This window comes from Pogona vitticeps, chromosome 5 (assembly GCF_051106095.1).
Source record: "Pogona vitticeps strain Pit_001003342236 chromosome 5, PviZW2.1, whole genome shotgun sequence".
Lineage (NCBI taxonomy): Eukaryota > Metazoa > Chordata > Lepidosauria > Squamata > Agamidae > Pogona > Pogona vitticeps.
In genome coordinates this window covers 39,706,019-39,726,324 of record NC_135787.1, presented here as the reverse complement: position 1 = coordinate 39,726,324, position 20,306 = coordinate 39,706,019, and the positions used below count along the sequence as shown (strand labels likewise).

The window sequence follows — 20,306 nt, the reverse complement described above, 5'->3', positions numbered from 1 at the left end:
AGCATTACACTTAGATTGGAGAGGAGCTAGCTCTGGCTACCTTGTTGTCTTATTGTGTCGAGCCCAGGAAGGGCTCTGTAGGACGTAAATAGCCTTGTTATGCTATGCTATTGTGTACAGATGGCATACTAATAGTTCACCATGAATACACCATGGATACAGTATGAGAGGATGATGGTTCTGCTTGATTCCTCAAAGAAATGCCTCTATACATATTTGTACATCTCTGGAAAGCACAGGATGGCTTTAGTTCAGGATTGAACAAACTGGATCAAATTTGCAAAAAATCTGTTCAGACCTTGAGGAATTTGTTTCTTTCTTAGTAACCTTTTGGGATGTGGGGAGTGGGCACACCAACTTTTTGGCCTGGACTTGCCCAACTGTGGCATGTGAACTATGAAGAAGGGTAATGGGGGGTGGGTATCATTCTTTTTGAAATGTGATGTTAGTTGAACAGGTAACACGGATAGCCCCAAAGACCAAAACTAAGGCTTATAGCTGATCAAGCCTGATATATCACAAGAAATTAAAATGCTTGAAATGAGGCTTTATGTACTTTGGGCATATCATGAGAAGACAAGATTCTCTGAAAATGGCAATAATACTGGGAAGCATTAGGTAAGTAGGAGGCATTGAGAGGGGTCAGGGAGAAGGCCTATTATGAGATGAATTGATTCAATAAAAGCAACAGAAAGAACTTTGTGGTCCTTTACACCAGTGATCTCCAACCTTGGGCCTCCAGATGTTCTTGGACCACAACTCCCAGAAGCCTTCACCACCACCTCTGCTGGCCAGGATTTCTGGGAGTTGAAGTCCAAGAATATATGGAGGCCCAAGGTTGGGGACCACTGCTTTACACAATACAAATGGAGGAGAGGTGATGTCTTCATTTGGACCATTAAAAAATAAACACTCAGTGCAAGCTTACATGAATAAATTCACTTCATCAGGCATAATGCAGAAAATTTATAAATAAATATCCCAAAATTGTCACGGCAGAAGTCTGCCAAGCATATTTCTTAAGTAAGCTCAGAGCTGGCTTCAACCACTTTGGAGGTGTTTGTGTTTAAATGCTTCACCCCTGTTGCTGTTTGGCTGGAATTTTAGCCTCTAGAATAGGGGGTAGTCCCTGAATGCACCCCCTCCCTCTGACTCATATTGCCTGTTTTGGAAATGAAGTTTTCTATCAGGCTCTGAGCTCATCTAAGAAATACACCTGATTCAATAAAGGAAGCCAGAGCTTTTAATAAGCAAGAATGGAATAGGGCTTATAACAGGACCTTCTGGATTTCGTTAATTCCTAAGGTAACCACATGGCAGAAAGTACTTGATGGCACACAATGACAATGGCCCGTATCCTGTTCAATACGTACACATGCAGAACTCCACCCTCAGAAGCTCCCACAAGGATCTGAGGGGGTGTCAGTTGTGTTCCTTGTCCCAACAGAATCAACACCTCATCAGATCTCTGTGGCAGCTTCTGCAGCTGTCAGAATACTGAACAGGGCAGTGGCCAAAAAGAATAAAAGACTTATCTGGAACTATTGCCTTCAATCCAACATTGCCAAGAGAAGGTTTCTTTGAATGTTAATAACTATTCTGTTTTAACTGAATCCTGTCCCTAAGCCTTTTGTCACCTATATTAGATGTGCTCTGATGTAACAATAAACAAGAATTCTCATCCTGTTAACAAGTTCTTATTAAAACTGCACATGTTGAGTTAATGTTTATTGGTATTGATTAAAGATACATGTTTCTAGAAACAATAGTGTTGTAGCACCCAAAAGATAAATGAATTGACTATGGCATAATACATTCACTTATTATTCATATGCCACACGCTTGCTGGGTAACTCAGTGAGTTATGTATCTGGCTGCAGAGCCAGAGGTTGGGACTTTGATTCCCCATTGTGCTTCTTAGGGGAACAGCCTACCTGTTTGGTCTTGGGCAAGCTGCACAGTCCTAGAGTGTCCTCAGGATGTCAACCACTTCTGGATACTCTATACCTAGAAAGCCATGGAAAAAGTCACCATGAGTCAGAATTGACTTGATGACACCTAATCAATTAATTAACGTGCCATAAGATTCTTTATTATTTTTGCAACAACAAAGTGACTTGGGAACCCATACTAAAATGGCTTTCAAAATTTCTCTTGGCAAAATGGAGGCCAGTTTCCCCATTATTTTGCTTGATTCTATTGTAGTTAGGGGGAGAATAACATTTTAAACCTAACAATCCATGTTGACATTTGGATCTATATCACCAAGTGCCTGAAAGTGTATTAAAATTATGTTACCAGAGCTGCTATATGTCTGAGTTGAGAAATGTGTGTGAATGCTCGACATGCTCCCTAGAATCTTTGCCATTTGACAAAACATTGTGTTGTTGTTCCACCAAAACAGTTCTGAATGTCTCCCCTTTATCACTAAATAACACTTATAAATACCACATGCTTCAGATTACACAGATAAGCTTCTGATACTTAAATTTATTTTTTGATTTCATTAGAAACTAAGCCCTACAAATACCTTTAAGCTACAATACCACCCCCTTACCTGTGTAATTCCCATTGGACACAGTGGGAGTGACTACTGAGTAGATACGTATAGCATTGCATCCTGCAAGTGTGAAACCAGGTGAAGAATAGGAAATATTAAGCATTTAAAGAATATTAATATATCCAATATGATAGCTAGTAAATATATAATAACAAATTGCACATGTACTATATAACTCCTATGGTGTAAAACCTATTAGATGGCATTGCCAAATCATTATTTTCTTTCTGTCTTAATCAGCTTAAAATATGGAGTTTATATGCTGCCCCCAGTATTTTGCTATTTCCTGCAAAGAATTTTGAAAGCATATCTAAATCTGCAGAGGCTCATGCACATTTTAATGGTCTGCACATTTAATAACAGCATTATGCACAAGAAGACACATGAAAAATAATTGATTATGATGATTCTTTTTTCCCCATTTTGTTATTCAAAGATGATGGTACACGCTCTTTCTCAGCAATTGCTTTACCATCTCATTGCCTATACAACTTCAGATATATTCATGAGCACGGGCCTACTCAGGACTGGGAAGTGACAGGAGAGTGCGCCATATCAGTATGCCTTTGTGTGGCAGTGCTGAAAGTTTCTGTAACAAAAGTATTGCTAGAGGATTTAAGGTACTTGGAAAATAATTTGCAAAAAATTAGTAACACTACAGGTTCCTTTACACATGCATGTACCTCATACATCTTCTTCACATAGAGGCATTGCATGAGTCATGGGGTATGGGGGCACATGCTTGACTCTGACCCTGGTATCTAAATTTGCCTGGGCCAGCTGTCAGATGTCCATGTGCCATGTGCTAATACATAATCAGTGGGGGGAAACCTTTGTGGGAGTGCAACATGTTGCCTGCGACACTCCTGATTTCATCTGATTTGCAAGTTAGGCAAAGTTGGGCTTGATTAGTACCTGAATGGAAGACTACCAGGGAATACCTTGAATTCCCAGTTCAGGCAAGAAAAGAAGGGTTTTTGACATCCTGTACAGCTCCTGCTGGTCAGAGTTGACATTACTAGGCTAAGTGGAGCTTAGGTATGATTCAGCTTCCTAGGTGTAGGCTTCCATACAGTTGGGCACCTCAATATAACAACATGGCAACTGCACACTGCTTGCGCTTGCACAAAAAGTTTCCCCCCTTTCCTGTATGACTGTAGTAATTTCATACCTGTGTAGCTCAAAGGTAAGGAATTTGTGCACCTCCAGATGTTGTTGGACCACAACTCCCAACAGCTATAGTGAGCATAGCCAGTAATGATGGGTGATGGGAACTATGTATAATCTAACAGCATCTGAAGGGCTGAATTATTTATTATTTCCTGCCCTTGATTTAGATCTCAAACATACCCTCTTTTCTATTTACAGGAACCCTAACCTACCTATTGCATTATATGAGACTGGAAAACAATTCCTGTGTGCTTATCACATGGCTATTGACCATGCCAGTTGGAGGATTTTGGTGTAGGTAGTAGCAAAAGTAACTTTTCCATCTTTTATGATCCCCTAGAATAAGGCAATCATCTCAATTACTCCAATCTATTTTGTATTTTGTGGTCAAGATATGACACTGTTAGCTTAGAGGCCTCAGAATTTGTGTACTTAGCTGTGATGTAAAACAGTGATGCCCACCCCATTTGATGTGCTCAGCCAATCACAGTCCTTAGAATGCTGTGGGAGGGGATTAAAAAGTGGAGTAGCTGGTTGTTGTTGAAGTTGGGAGGGACAGAGAGGGAATGGAAAGTTGAGTAGCGCAAACATAAAGGTGAAGGGAGCAATTGGGAGAGTTCAGGGAAAGGTTAGAAGAGATGCAATTGTCATAGAAACTGAATGTTTGGCAGTTCAACTAGCCTAGTATTGTGTGTTCAAGCCTTGGAAATAAACATTGACTATTCAGTGTTTTAATTGGTACCGGGCTCTACTGGATTCCAGTCAAGCAATAACTGATCATAGAATACACACGACTCCATCCTTGGATGGAACTCCCCTTGCTTCTTCCAGGAGCCCTGGTATGGGTATGGAAGAAGAGAAACAAATTGGGGCACAGGATTCCAGACAAAGGGAGGTGTGGTTACACAAGGTTATGAGGAATATACTCTATCAATACTGCCTCACCTTTATTGATTTATGATTTGCTTCTGGGCTCAAATTTGTGGTGCCAATTGTTACCCTTATTACAGGATGGGAAACTCTAGAGGTCTTGGGCCAATCATGCCTGTTCCTGGAGCTTGGATGGTCACACTTGCTCCTATGGCTCTTACTTTGTCTTACTTGTATTTTTTTTTAACTGACAAAGTCCATTTGTACCCTCTAGTGCCCAAAAATAAGATATAATTAAAAAAAAAACATATTTTTTAATTATGGGGGAGGGAGATAGAGCACTGGGGCCATCTCAAAGCATGGCAAAATTCCCCTGAGTGCACTTTTTGAGCATTTTTAGAAAATTAAATGAACAGAAGTGTAGGTGTGCTGGGGGGCCAATTTGGACTACTGTGCAGCCCACTCCTGCTTTACAGACCTAAGTGATTTGACTCTTGCAGTCTTAAGATATTCACCTTCTGTATGATTCTTCCAATCTGTCTAATTACGAAGTGAAGCTTGACTTCAGTTTTCCTCCTTGCGGGGCCTTACCTTTAGTGGCACTCCAAATTACAGTTCTCCACTAGAGGTTTTTCCACTAAGCAACTACTTACATGTGTTTTGTCCCTAAGTGAAAATGCTGCCTAACCAGTAATTAGGTTGATGTGTTCTGTTCTGTGGAGTTCTGATGCCCAGAATTCTATTGGTGTCTGCATATTGTTTTCATAACTTTCCACAGCTAACTATGGCCAGTTGACTACATTTTGGGCTGTACCTCAGTTGCATGCCTGGTCATATGCCTAAGTAACACTATTAGCCATGGCCAGTTACAAAACTCTTACACAAACATTAATAAGATTCTGCCGATTTGTTAAAAAAATACATATAGCAATTTGTATTGATGTTTTAATATTTTTGTGTTCTAAGATTTTATTTTCTTGTGAATCAGGAAAGAGGTCCTAAACAGAGCTTGGAAATGCCAGTTACCATGCTGGTTGAAGAATTCTGAGGGTTGTAGTCCAAAAAAGTAACTTTTCCAGTCTGTGTCCCCAAGTTTATTAATTTTTTAAGAAGACACATTTCACACCAGTATATTTTAACATAAGGCAGGGAAGAAATGTTTTGTTGAGTATTGTTAGGGAATATTATGTTATTTTACCTGTTTCGGAACCAGGATAAAATGATTCCACCAATCTGCTCTGGAGACTGTTCCAGAGAGTGCTGATCTGCTGGAATAGGATACAATGACCAAAATCATGTTGGTTATCATAGTACGTTTTACCAGGCCAATTGACCCAGTGGAGATCTGTGACTTGCTTTAGCATAGTAAATTGCAGTTAGAGTAGAGACACATTCAAAAATATGGTACTTGGAAGAGTTGACTGGCCAAGTCCCCATTGATTCAATGGACATACTCTAATCCAATTTACTATGTAAAGCAACAGGATTTTGGCCAGTAAATCACAAAGAAACGACGAGATGTTTGTATGAGAGCCTTACAAACTTAGCCTTAGCACACTGGACTGTCTAAATCTGGCCAAGTCTTCCCAAGTGCAACTGAAGTAAAACACATTTATTTCTGAACAGATATGCAGAGGATTGTGTTGCTACAGCATTTCTGAGCAGATTCAAAACATGTCACAAAAAAAAAACTGACTGCAGGAATTGTTCCTGATGTGTGGATGTGCGTTCATGTGTGCGTGTGTGCTGAGGAAACTGCATGAATTTAAGCTGTGGCCATGGTCACACACATTAGTTGCTGGAATCCCAGTAAGCACCTGGTAAGTTAGATCACTTATTATTATTTACATGTTGAAAATATGATATTAGTAAAGTGTGATTATGAAAAATGAAAGTGACAGGTTAGCTGAGTTTCTTATCATTACACTGTGCCAACTGTCTAACCACCATCACCACTGCTTCTTTCACTGCAATATTAATAAACTACATTAATTAATAATAAACTGTCATTAATAATAAACTGTCAGAGTAGACTATGTCTAGATGGGCGGCATATAAATGCAATAAATAAATAAATAAATAAATAAATAAATAAATAAATAAATAAATTCAAAGTCCCATAAACTTATGTTTATGTTGATTAATTAGTCAAAACTCCAACCAGTAGAACTGTGGGCCCTGGATACACATACGGTACTTCTGTAATTTGATGGGTCATGTTTTGGTGAATGATTGTTAATTAAAGACAGTACAGTATTCAGTACTGTATTTCAGCATGTATTTATTTATTTATTTGATTAGTCATTTCGATCAAATCAAAAAGCATACAAATCACACAGATCCAAAGTAAACAGCTGAAAAGAGATAAAATATAAAATATAAAACAACATGTACATATTTTAATTGAGTGAGTCACTCTTGCAGGGAACCCCTATTTGATCAATGTAGTGAGATATTGTATGTCCATTGCCATAGTTATGAATTTTGCTATATTGCGGACAAATTTTGTATTGGCACTCTGAAGAAAATATGAAAGTCTGAAGTTCACATTCCAATGGGCTGTTTTCCCCAACAGGACAGATAAATACTTTTGCCTAGCAGTGGAATATAGCTCACAATCAAATAAAATACGTGTAATAGCTTCAATAGCAGGGGCACCGCAGGTACAAATTCTTTTGTGGTAAGGCAATTGAATTAAATTAATTAAAGACAGAAAAATGAAGTCTTGAAGATGGCTATTTTTTCTTAATATTTAATAAATTGTATTACCTTTCACTTCAGTTTCTCAAAATATAAGTTTTGCTCAGGTTGTGGAGATATGCAAATCTAGTAAATGTAATCAATTAGTTAACTGATTGATTAAAAGGCAGGTGATTAATCATCCTGTTTCTATTTTAATTGGCTCACAGAGCCCAGTAATAATAACAATCCATTTTGCAGGGCTGTTATGAGAATAAAGGTTTGCAAGAACCTGTATAAATATTATTGCTAATGATGATCAATGGCCTGTTTCAGGTCTTTAGTCCCACACTGCCATGAAACCTGACTTAAAGGAATCTACATAAAATAGATTTTAGTGGCTACTCAGATAATCCTTATCAATTCAATTACACAGGCCAGAGGCCAAGGATCGCCTTCTGATTTTTCTCCATGACTATTTTCTTTCTTTCTTTTTTGTCTCAATGTTATGCTGCCAGAGAGTTAACACTGGGTTTTAGGTGTCATGTTAGCCTTCCAACTAGAACAGTCCAGACTATGTCATACACTGCTGGAGCCATAAACCAATTAATTACTGCAGACTTCTACCCAAGCAAGTGCTCTGGAGGTTAATCTGTTGTCTGATGTGGTTTGAAACTGCTTTGACAATAACTATTTGCTGTCTGTCTGAAGAGAGTAGGAAAAACCACTGGGCCACTCAGGTATAATCTAAACCAAATCCCTTATGAATACACAGTGGAAGTAAAGAACAGATTTAAGGAACTAGATTTGGTGGACAGAATGCCTGAAGAACTTTGGACAGAGGCTCGTAACATTGTCCAGGAGGCAGCAACAAAAACCATCCCAAAGAAAAGGAAATGCAAGAAAGCAAAGTGGCTGTCCAAGGAGGCCTTAGAAATAGCAGAGAGGAGAAGGGAAGCAAAATGCAAGGGAGAAAGGGAAAGTTACAGAAAATTGAATGCAGACTTCCAAAGAATAGCAAGGAGAGACAAGGGGGCCTTCTTAAATGAACAATGCAAAGAAATAGAGGAAAATAACAGAAAAGGAAAAACCAGAGATCTGTTCAGGAAAATTGGAGATATTAGAGGAACATTTCGCGCAAAGATGGACATGATAAAGGACAAAAATGGGAGGGACCTAACAGAAGCAGAAGACATCAAGAAGAGGTGGCAAGAATACACAGAGGAATTATATGAGAAAGATGTGGATATCCCGGACAACCCAGACAATGTAGTTGCTGACCTTGAGCCAGACATCCTGGAGAGTGAAGTCAAGTGGGCCTTAGAAAGCCTGGCTAACAACAAGGCCATTGGAGGTGATGGCATTCCAGTTGAACTATTTAAAATCTTAAAAGATGATGCTGTTAAGGTGCTACATTCAATATGCCAGCAAGTTTGGAAAACCCAACAGTGGCCAGAGGATTGGAAAAGATCAGTCTACATCCCAGTCCCAAAGAAAGGCAGTGCCAAAGAATGCTCCAACTACCGTACAATTGCACTCATTTCACAGGCTAGCAAGGTTATGCTCAAAATCCTCCAAGGTAGGCTTTAGCAGTATGTGGACCGAGAACTCCCAGAAGTACAAGCTGGATTCCGAAGAGGCGGAGGAACTAGAGACCAAATTGCTAACTTGCGCTGGATTATGGAGAAAGCCAGAGAGTTCCAGAAAAATATCTACTTCTGCTTCATTGACTATGCAAAAGCCTTTGACTGTGTCGACCACAGCAAACTATGGCAAGTTCTTAAAGAAATGGGAGTGCCTGACCACCTTATCTATCTCCTGAGAAACCTATATGTGGGACAGGAAGCAACAGTTAGAACTGGATATGGAACAACTGATTGGTTCAAAATTGGGAAATGAGTACGACAAGGCTGTGTATTGTCCCCCAGCTTATTCAACTTATATGCAGAATACATCATGCAGAAGGCTGGACTGGAGGAATCCCAAGCCGGAATTAAGATTGCCGGAAGAAATATCTGATGGCAAAAAGTGAGGAGGAATTAAAGAACCTTGTAATGAGGGTGAAAGAGGAGAGTGCAAAAAACGGTCTGAAACTTAACATAAAAAAAACTAAGATCATGGCCATCACCTCCTGGGAAATAGAAGGGGAAGATATGGAGGCAGTATCAGATTTTATTTTCCTGGGCTCCATGATCACTGCAGATGGAGACAGCAGCCCTGAAATTAAAAGGCGCCTTCTTCTTGGGAGGAAAGCAATGACAAATCTTGACAGCATCTTAAAAAGCAGAGACATCACCTTGCCAATGAAAGTCCTAATAGTCAAAGCTATGGTTTTTCCTGTCGTGATGTATGTAAGTGAGAGCTGGACCATAAAGAAAGCAGACCGCCGAAGAATTGATGCCTTTGAATTGTGGTGCTGGAGGAGGCTCTTGAGAATCCCCTGGACTGCAAGGAGAACAAACCTATCAATTCTAAAGGAAATCAACCCTGAGTGCTCACTGGAAGGACAGATCCTGAATCTGAGGCTCTAGTACTTTGGCCATCTCATGAGAAGAGAAGACTCCTTGGAAAAAACCTTGACATTAGGAAAGTGTGACGGCAAGAGAAGAAGGGGACGACAGAGGATGAGATGGCTGGACAGTGTCTGCGAAGCAACCAACATGAATTTGACACAACTCCAGGAGGCAGTAGAAGACAGGAGGGCCTGGCGTGCTCTGGTCCATGGGGCCACAAAGAGTCGGACACGACTAAACGACTAAATGAAACGAAAACGTCTGTCTAGTAGCACCTGAATCTCTGGCATGCACTAACCCATGTAGCTTATCCATGCACAGTAGTGACACACTGTGAACAAAGCTATACCTACCACTTTTTGGTACCCAGAGCAAACAGTACTGTCTCCTGCCCACTCTGCTGGGCATAGGCACAAGCTCCCATCAGGAAAAAGGAGGAGAAAAATGTGATACACCCCCCCCCCAAAAGAAAGCTCCTGCTTTAAAAACAGAGTCTTTTCTTTCTTTCTTTCTTTCTTTCTTTCTTTCTTTCTTTCTTTCCTTCCTTCCTTCCTTCCTTCCTTCCTTCCTTCCTTCCTTCCTTCCTTCCTTCCTTCCTTCCTTTCTCTCTCTCTCTCCCTCCCTCCCTCCCTTCATGTCAGAAGCACTGCTGTACAATTAAAAATATATTAAATAATTTTTATCCAATAACAGGCAACACCAGGAACATTTGGGACAGTTAATATAAAATCTTCCATGGTACATCCTGAGGGACGTAGACTACAATGACAAAGGTATGAAGTGACCTGCTCTCCTCTGTACTTGTAAACGACTATGTTGGTGCAAAAACCATGTTTTCTTAGCTTTATCTTGGTTCTGTCAGCTCCAGAGCCTATTAAGTGATTTCTTAGTAACTCAGTTTTCTGTGTGGTGGTTGATTTTATCTTAATAGGGGTTGGCTTCAGGTGTCCAGTGATTATTCTACAGCTTTCATTGAGTACTACATCTACCTGCATTGCATGTGTAGAACTTTACCACACTGGGCTGGCATATTTCCCTGCATAGGGCCAAGGCTGTAGTCCTCAGTGTTTGTGGTTATCTTCCTCAGCTGGTTCCTGACAGGTTTGTAGAATATTGTTCCTTCAGAGACCTTTTGCTTTATGTACAGGCAGCGTTTCTTACAGGTCAATGTACAATCCAAAGTAACACTTGGATATTTGGTAGAAAAACAATAGTCTCGTTGGACAGACTTCCAAGTAATCTGAAGTTTCAGACATGTCTGCTTGTTTCTCAAGTAAAAGGCACATATTTGAGTTTTAATAGAGTAGCTTTGAGTTCTATCATAATATGTGCCATGTTCTTCTAATGTATCTGTTAGAAGATGTTCTATAATCTGAAAGTTTGACTAAGCAGCGTGAGGTTGTTGATAAATTAAAATTCCAGTACCATGAGGAAGTGGTTATTAGTATACATGTTAAATAAAAACGGGACCCCGTGCACAAGCCTGACCTAGGCCATTCTTTGAGTTCTCCATCAACTGTGTCATCCTAGAAAGTGAAGAAGATTGAGAAGTTTGCTGTTTATTTTCTTAACACTCACCACTGTTAAGACAACCTTATAGAAGTTGTGGGGCAGTAAATTTACCACTCCCATTAGTTGCTTGCTTGTAAATTTTTGAGAGAGGGGGTTGGTTTTATTTTTTTGGTTGCATGTGTGTATGCATCTTTGCTTCCCCCCCCCCCCGTGCTTGTTTGTGCATGAATGGGTACTTTCCCTGCTTGCTTGATTTTTTAAAAATAATATTCTAAGTATTTCTGCATTATAAGAGCACAGAGCCGTTATGTTTGTCTCAGCCCTGAGTGCTTTCAGTAAACATTCTCTCAGGATTTCTGAGACCAGGCTCCTGACATAATTCTTCAAAGGGGAAATCAGCTCCAGATCTGGGACAATCTAAACATTTGACCCTGTCAGTCAGGACCCAATTAGTTGATCCTTATGAGAACTTTTTAATTTCTTCCTGGCCAAACAGGAATTGGTGGGAAATGAATTGTGTCTAATTGTAAAAATATTTTAAAATATATTTAAAATAATTGAGAACAAATATTCAGAAGTTCACTCATATAAGTTGTGAAATTATTGGGTTTTTTTGTGTTGTGACTAGAGATCTCTTACTTGATGTTGATCATCTTACTTGATGGTGCCTATATCGTGTCACAGTTTCAACCATTCCATCCATCTTGTCTCTGTACAATTGTCTAGTAATTAAGACAACAACTCCAAATATGCTATGTGGCATCAAGTCACTTCTGCTTGTGTTCGCTGTGTTTCACAAATGACACCAAGCAAGAGAAAATCCCAGAAGCTGACTTCTTTTTTTCATCAGTTTAACCACTTCTTATCCAAACACTGGAAGGACAGATCCTGAAGCTGAGGCTCCAATACTTTGGCCATCTCATGAGAAGAGAAGACTCCCTGGAAAAAAACCTGATGTTGGGAAAGTGAAGGCAAGAGGAGAAGGAGACGACAGAGGATGAGATGGTTGGACAGTGTCATCAAATCAGCCAACATGAATCTGACCAAACTCCGGGAAGCAGTGGAGGATAGGAGGGCCTGGCGTACTCTGGTCCATGGGGTCATGAAGAGTCAGACACGACTGAACGACGACAATCCAAACACAAATAAATTGTCAGGGATATTTTTCAACAAGTGTGAATGGTAGTGAGCAGAAGTTAGCATCTTGTTAGACCATCTTGACTGCTGCCATTGGTGTTGTCAACATTCAGGCTGCCCTTTGCTATTTAATGCTTGACATCCTTTTTCCTGATGGCAATGCAAGCATGATATTGTTTAGCAATAGTGGGCAATTTCCTGGCTTTCTGAATCGTGGGAGCAGAAGTACAATATCCCACATTTATTAAATGGAGTTTTTTTTTTAAAAAAAGAATTGAATAGGATGTCAGTGTAGCAAAGATATATTATTTTATTGAGCTTACTCTAAATACCTTCCCTCAGCTGGATTCTTACATATTTCAGCATTAAAACACAGCCTTCTTAATAAGCATATTTCTGTCATGACAATTACACTGAGAGCTTTGTGGTTATTTTTACACCATATATCTTTTTCCATTGCAGGACTAAGCTCTCTAATGTTTAAAAATTGTAACTTAACTTACTGAACATATCTTAGAAAAGGCTATAACCTATTGCAAGTAGTAATTAGTGCTCTGACAGCATTAGCTAGCATTAACTGCTAGCATCAGCAATCTATCACGTATTATATATGAAACTGAAATATGTATTGGTGTCTGCACTAGCCCTTCTCCACTGAGATGCTCTAGATAGGCTGGACTACAATCCCCACCATCCCCAGTCAACAGGGAGAGGTGGGAATGATAGAAATTATAGTCCAATACATCGAGAAGGTATCAGGTAGGGAACAGTGGTCCAGTCTTACATGTATTCCAAAGACCTTTGCCTTTAGGATATCCTCTTTGTAAGTTTGTCAGGAGATATGCATGCATGCCTGTTTTGTAGGCATGTATGTATATTTTCTAACAAGGAACATTTATGTAAGTGCACACTTACATAAATACATATATATAAAATCTCTTTTCAGCAGCATAGTGCATCAGAGAAACAAAAGACAGTTTAATTGGGAGAAAGAATTGGTTGGAAATGCATTGCCTTGCTTCCCATCCAGAACCTAGTTTTATAAGGAAAGAGGGAAAGTGGCAATATTCCATCTTATTCCATGCTTTTCAGGACAGATACATCTTGTTGTTGATGTTATATATGTGTTGTGGTAAGACTGCAGGGGAATAGGTAAGAGCAAAATAAGATCAATTGGAAAAGGAAGAACTGAATATAATCTACTCAATGAATGTCATGATTTTTAGCTGGTTTATCATTCAAATGCTAACTGTGTTAAGAAGCCATGGTTTGTTAACCAGCTCATAAGATCATGGCTTGTTGCTGGTTTGTATAAACTAGAACAAAAAGGAGAGAGGGAATACTAACATGAAATACTTGGGCATGTGATTTGCTTCTCTGAATACCTAAGACAGTAATAATTTCTTGCCTCAACATCTTCTTTTTTCAATGGCACTTATTTCCCTTCAAAAGGTAGAAATAAAAAGTAATCCAATACCAGGAACAAATTGGTACAACATAATGAAACAACATCCTTTTTTTCTTCACATGAAAAACTATGTCTGTAATTAATATTAATTTCCACAGTATTTTTCACAAGCTAGTTGTTCAGCTCTAGGGGATCACTGTGATTGAAGTGCATGCAGTACTTGTCAAACCCATTCACACCTGGTCTCTGGCCTACTTTCCAGTAACATTGCTAAAAGTCTTCCTAAAGTCATGTTATCCAATTAGCTGGGGTATAAAAACATTCACACCAGGCCTTCATTTCAGTACTGAATGTCTTGGCATGTCCTGGAATCAGAAGAACTGCAGAGAAAGAGAACAGAGTCATGTATCTAGATAAGTCCTTCTAGTATCTACTTGGATTATAAATGCTTCAGGCCAGGCCCACATCTTCCTACTACTGCAAGACTAACTAAGTGGACTGTAGCAGTTTGCAATGAGCAGCCCAGAGGCACATAATAGAAGAGCAACAAACATGAACATGGCATGGTATAGAAAATATACAGAACCAACTACCATCAAAACCATGCTCAATTTAAGCATTATGCTAAGGGCTGCCCTTGTTCATTCAAATACCAAAATGCCAAGAAAAGTTTCCAAATGAAAACCCCTAAACACAAAAAGGCTGGCTTTCCTGTAATTCACATGAGTTTTATGTTTGAAAGAGGAATAGACAAAAGTTTTGTGTTTCTTTTGTGTTCCATGTAACTTTTTGAGACCCTTTCTTTCACCATGTTTGTCAAATTACCCAATAATCTTTTCATCTAATAATGCCATGAGGGCTGTAAGCAGCCAATCAGAATGTTCAGGAGACAGGAGGAAATTTGAGTCTGTCAAACAGCATGGAACCTAGTGAGAAGTGCTCTTTGGTTCAGGCATTCCTTGTGAGATTACTGTGCACTGAGTTCCTGGTGCCCTTTATCTTGGATTGCTGCCTGCCTGCTATGCTTCCATCTTGGATCCTTTCCTTTTTCTGTCTTTTTCCTTGATTTTCAGGGAGATTTCCTCCTCGTTCTTTGGATTTTTTTTTTTTTTTTTTTTTTTTTTTTTTTTTTGCTGCAGATGCGCAGTCTACCTGTGCCATCATGGCTCCTAAGGAGCTGCATTTTCCCACTTCGTTATTTTTTTCCTTCTCTGTGTGTATGTTTCCCCATTTTTGTGTGTTTTTTTAAAAAATGTTCTCTGATTAATTTACTGTGTATTTACAGTATTGTGTCAAAGGTTATATTAGATGTGCATTTGAAGGACTGTTTTGTTTGCTTTTGTGTGAGTGAGCCAGGAACATTTGTGGCTGTTCCGATGTGCTATTGAGCTGTGCAAAAGGTTGTTCGTTTTGGTTTTGGTTTTGGCACAGCTCAGGACATTTCTCTCTTGTTGTTCCTGTTGTTGTGTTGTTAGTGGCTTTGGTGAGTGGGTATCCCTGTGTGCCTGACTGGCTAACTGCTTGCCTTGTTCCTAGTGTGGTACCCAGACTCAATTGTCCTGGGTGGGTGGTGCTGCCTACATAGATCTGATTGTTCATTTTTCTTTCTCTTATACTGTTGGCTGCTGTTGAAGTATATTGATTCTCTACTGTCTTGTCTCTGCTTTTTAAAGTAGTTTTAAGGGTTCTTTGGGGCTTCTGAAGTGCCAGAAAACACAAAGAGAAAATGGAAAGAGGTTTCCTTTTTTGTGTAAAATGAAAGCACCAGTACACCAAAAACTTATGAAAATGAAAGAGGCACATACTGAAAAAAACTGAAATAAATGCAAAAGTGTCTGGCATGCACATCTCTTGACTACCAGTAGGAGAAGAATGAGAATGATGTCCACACCATAAACTGATGTCTTATATATGAAGAACTTCCTAAATACCTTCCATTTGGTAGCACCTGATAGTAACAGCAATTTACAAGTGGAACAGACAAGCTCTCCTTTACTAGATGTTTCTAACCAAAAGTTGGAAGGCTATCTGTCAAGGATGCTTTGACTATAAATTGCATGTATTGTTGGGGGTTAGAATTAATGACTGCTTGGGATCTCTTCAAACTCTTATTATTCTGATTCTATGATTTAAATCAGTGGTTCTTAATCTTGGGTCACTCAGGTGTTTTAGAACTGCAACTCCCAGAAACCCCAGCCAGCACAGCTGGTGGTGAAGGCTTCTGGGATTTGTAGTCCAAAAAACACCTGAGTAACCTTAAGAACCACTGATTTAAATGATATGGGTATGATATAGTATGATATTCTTTGGTTTCATCACAGTATTTGGGCTGAATGGTTCCCAGTGGCAGAGTGATCAGTGGACCTTCCAGGTATATGTCTGTTCATCAGAATGGATGTATGGAGTCTATGTAACAGAACCAATCAAACAGTGGCCAGGATCCTATTGGCAATTGGCATAAGGGACATTGTGTAAGTAACAGTGATGAACTGCTGCCAGTTAAGAAGATGCTGATTGCATTTGTGGTTGCATGTTCAACATGTGGCTAGATGCACAGCCAGGAACGCAACATGCACCTTGTTAACTGACAATAACTCACTGCTGCAATTTAAATGATTTCACTTGCACACATGTAAATCACCAATGGAATTCTGGCCAAGGCAGCCTATCAACAAGAAACAAACTTACTGTGTATCCTTTTGCAGCTAAAAAAAAAAGTACCATCCTTGAGAGATGCCAATAAGCTTTGGGAAAATCTTACAAGGTTTTTTTTTATGAAGCCTGGCAAGAAAGTGAAAAATCCTTCCAACTGTCCAATGCTGAGTTTGCTCAGTAAGCTCAGAAGACTTGACTAATGGGGGCTGGGGGGGAGGTCAGAAATCCAGGCCATGGAGGGGGGGGCATGGAATAGAGCATCTTGGAAAGAGGCATGGCTGCTGGCTAGCTAGATTCCTGAACAAAGCACTCTTCACCTGCAATGTTTTGATGTAGGTATCACTTGTAGTCCACAACTGTTGTCATTACTAAAATATAAATCAAATAAATAAATAAATAAATAAATAAATAAATAAATAAATAAATAAATAAATAAATAAATAAATAAATAAATAAATAAATAAATAAATAAATAAATAAATAAATAAATAAAATAAGGAAGTGGTCTCCTCCAACCATGGGTGTAACAACAATATGGTACCTAAAAGGGCAAGTTCAGTAGTGAACATTATGTAGAAAAGGTCTAAGTGCTGGAAGTCAATGTATGTATCTTCCTGACTCTGGTATTTAACCTTATTTTTATATTTATTTATGCTTTTGAACTTCTGGAATTATCTTTTCTGATATATCTGTACACACACAGAGAGAATTATTGCCCATACTAGATTTACTTTATGAAGAAATGTGGGGTATAACAATTTACATCGGTCAATCAATATAAATAAGTTTGGGGCTATTAGCAAACAAGAAAAAAATGTGCATCTGATTTGAGCCAACAATCATATAGCAGATGATTCTCACGATCAAAAACAATGAAGTGGATATGCTGCAGCTGCCTAGGCATGTTTACTCATAACTAATTCCACTGAGTTTAGTAAGAATGTATGTTTATGATTGCAGGCTTAAGTGCAGTGACTTGAATTGTAGCAATGTTATCATACAATGCAATATTATTATATCATATTCAATGTATCTCTCTTTGAAACACGCTATACAGTTCTCCAGTTACTGGTGTTCTAATAGTCCTACAGTAATTATTCTACACAGATATTACCCCTTATTTTCTTAGGAAAATGTTCAGCCTCTCATTGTTTTCATTTTAAAAGCAGGAAGTTTACATTTGTTTTTGGTGCTCCCCACCAGCCTCTGTTTGAACTGTTCCCATTTTGCAGTAAGTAATCAGTAGGTACAAATGAAAACAATGAATGAACTACATGGGGGTTGCATTTCTTGGTTTTTACTTTCTAAACCGCTGTACAGCACTATTTATTTAACTTATATACCACCCACTCTACCCAAAGGTCTCTGGGAGGCTACTTCAGATACTAAGAGATAATAATTAACAATTCCTTCTTTTACAACACAGTCCTTACATGTCTATTCAGAAAACTGAACTCAGTGGAGCTTACGGACAGGTAAGTAGGTAGAAGACTGCAGTTTTAATTATATTCATTACTAGTTTTACCATTGATCCCTAGAATGTGTAGTTAAGAGTACGATTTAACTGTATATTTTTTTACATTAGGCATCCTTCAGTCTCGAGAGACTATGGTAATGTGCTCTGCACTTGGAACAGCGTCTGGTGTGGCTGAGAAGGCCAATTCGAGAGTGACAATCACTTCCACACTGAAGAAAAATACAATATGTCCCCTGTCCAGCTCCCTGATTTTGCGGGTTTGAGGACTGCCTCTTTGCCTCGGCCTGCTGGACAAGTGTCTCTTCAAAATGGGAGAGGCCATGATGCACCGCCTGCCTCCAGGCTGAACCCTCAGATGTCAAGGTTTCCCATCTGTTGAGGTCCATCCCTAAGGCCTTCAGATCCCACTTGCAGATATCTTTGTATCGCAGCTGTGGTCTCCCTCTGGGGTGATTTCCCTGCACTAATTCATACAGGAGATCTTTTGGAATCCAACCATCAGCCATTCTCACGACATGCCCAAGCCAATGTAGATGTCGCTGTTTCAGTAATGTATACATGCTAAAAATTCCAGCTTGTTCTAGGACTACTCTATTTGGAACTTTGTCCTGCCAGATGATACCAAAAATGTGTTGGAAACAATGCATATGGAACATGTTCAGCTTCCTCTCCTGCCGTGCACGAAGAATCCAGGACTCACTGCAGTACAGGAGTGTGCTCAGTGCACAGGCTTTATAGACCTGGATCTTGGTATATGCCATCAGCTTCTTATTAAGCCATACTCTCATTGTGAGTAGAGAACATGGTAGCTGCTTTGCCAATGCATTTATCCAGCTTGACATCTAGGGAGAGTGTAAGAGATGGTTGAGCCAAGGTACACAAAATCATGAACAACCTCCAGTTCTTGTGTCGAGATGGTAATAGATGGCCCATGACTTGTGTTTTCTTCAGGCTGATTGTTAATCCAGTCTTGGCAGGCCTTAAGCAATTTATGAGTTGTTGGAGGTCTTCAGCAGAGAAGGCAACAACAGCTGTATCACTGGCGAAGAGGAAATCTTGAATGCTTTTCGCTGGACTTTGGTCTTTGCTCTCAATCTAGAGAGATTAAAGAGCTTTCCATCTGATCTAGTCCAGAGATAGACACCTTCTGTTGCAGTTCCAAAGGCCTGCTTCAGCATGACAACAAAAAAGATCCCAAACGGAGGCAGTGTGAGGACACAGCCCTGTTTCACTCCATTTCGGATGTCAAAGGGATCTGATGTTGAGCCACCAAAAACTACAGTGCCCTTCATTTCCTCATGAAAGGACCTGATGATGTTAAGCAGTCAAAGTAGACACCCAATCTTGGGAAGTAATTTAATAAGGCTGTCCCTGCTAATCGAATCAAAGGCCTTTGTGAGATCTATGAAGGCCAGAAAGAGTGGCGGCTATTCAAAACCTTGAACCACAGACCCATAACCACAGACCCACAACGTGTGGATATTATGTATGTGGGTTTCTGGGGCTAGATTCAATAGAACTGTAGGGATGGAAGGGAATTTATGGATCATCCAGCCCTAGTCAAGGAGACACAGTGCGAAACTGAATTTCCAGCCTCTAGTTCTGCAGACAGAGACCTAAACCACTGAGCTATCCAGCAGTTTTTTGCCTCCTCAGTCACCTTTGCTATCTTCAATTCTCTGAATGAAAGATGTAATAAACAGATAATAATAATGGATTCCCAGTGTGGTGTGTAGTAGATAGAGTGATGGACTAGGACTCTGAAGAACAGGATTTGAATCCCTGCTCAGTCATGGAAACTCACTGGGGATGTGGAACTGGTAAAACCACTCGTTAAATATCTCACTTACCTTGAAAACCCTATTAGGGTGGCTATAATTTGGTTCTCACTTGATAACACTTTATTATTATTATTATTATTATTATTATTATTATTATTATTATTATTATTATTATTATTATTATTATTATTATTATTATTATTGATGATGATGATGATGATGATGATGGTGATGATGATGATGATGATGATGATGATGATGATGATGATAATAATAATAATAATAATAATAATAATAATAATAATAATAATAATAATAATAATAATAATAATAATAATAGAGCATATTTATTGAAGGAGCTAGAACAAAACAATACATGAATATAACAGTACCAATAATAACCCATGTTATTGTTCCAATCACCTACATTTTAATTGGAACGGGGATTTCCTTTTAGCCAACTTTTAAACAAGTTTGTTCAAAACCGTATTAAATATTTACTCTCTTGTGAAGGGGCTGAAAAGCAGCGGTGCCGAAGCTTGTC

General features: G+C 39.2%; 1 long non-coding RNA gene across 1 annotated transcript in view; it reads right to left on the bottom strand.

Moving 5' to 3' along the window:
• Window positions 1–20,306, bottom strand: part of LOC140707585 (uncharacterized) — a 24,116-nt gene extending 3,810 nt beyond the window's left edge. Inside the window, exon 1 of the long non-coding RNA XR_013545858.1 lies at window positions 1,935–20,306. This is a non-coding gene — a long non-coding RNA (uncharacterized LOC140707585). The remainder of the gene's footprint in view (window positions 1–1,934) is intronic.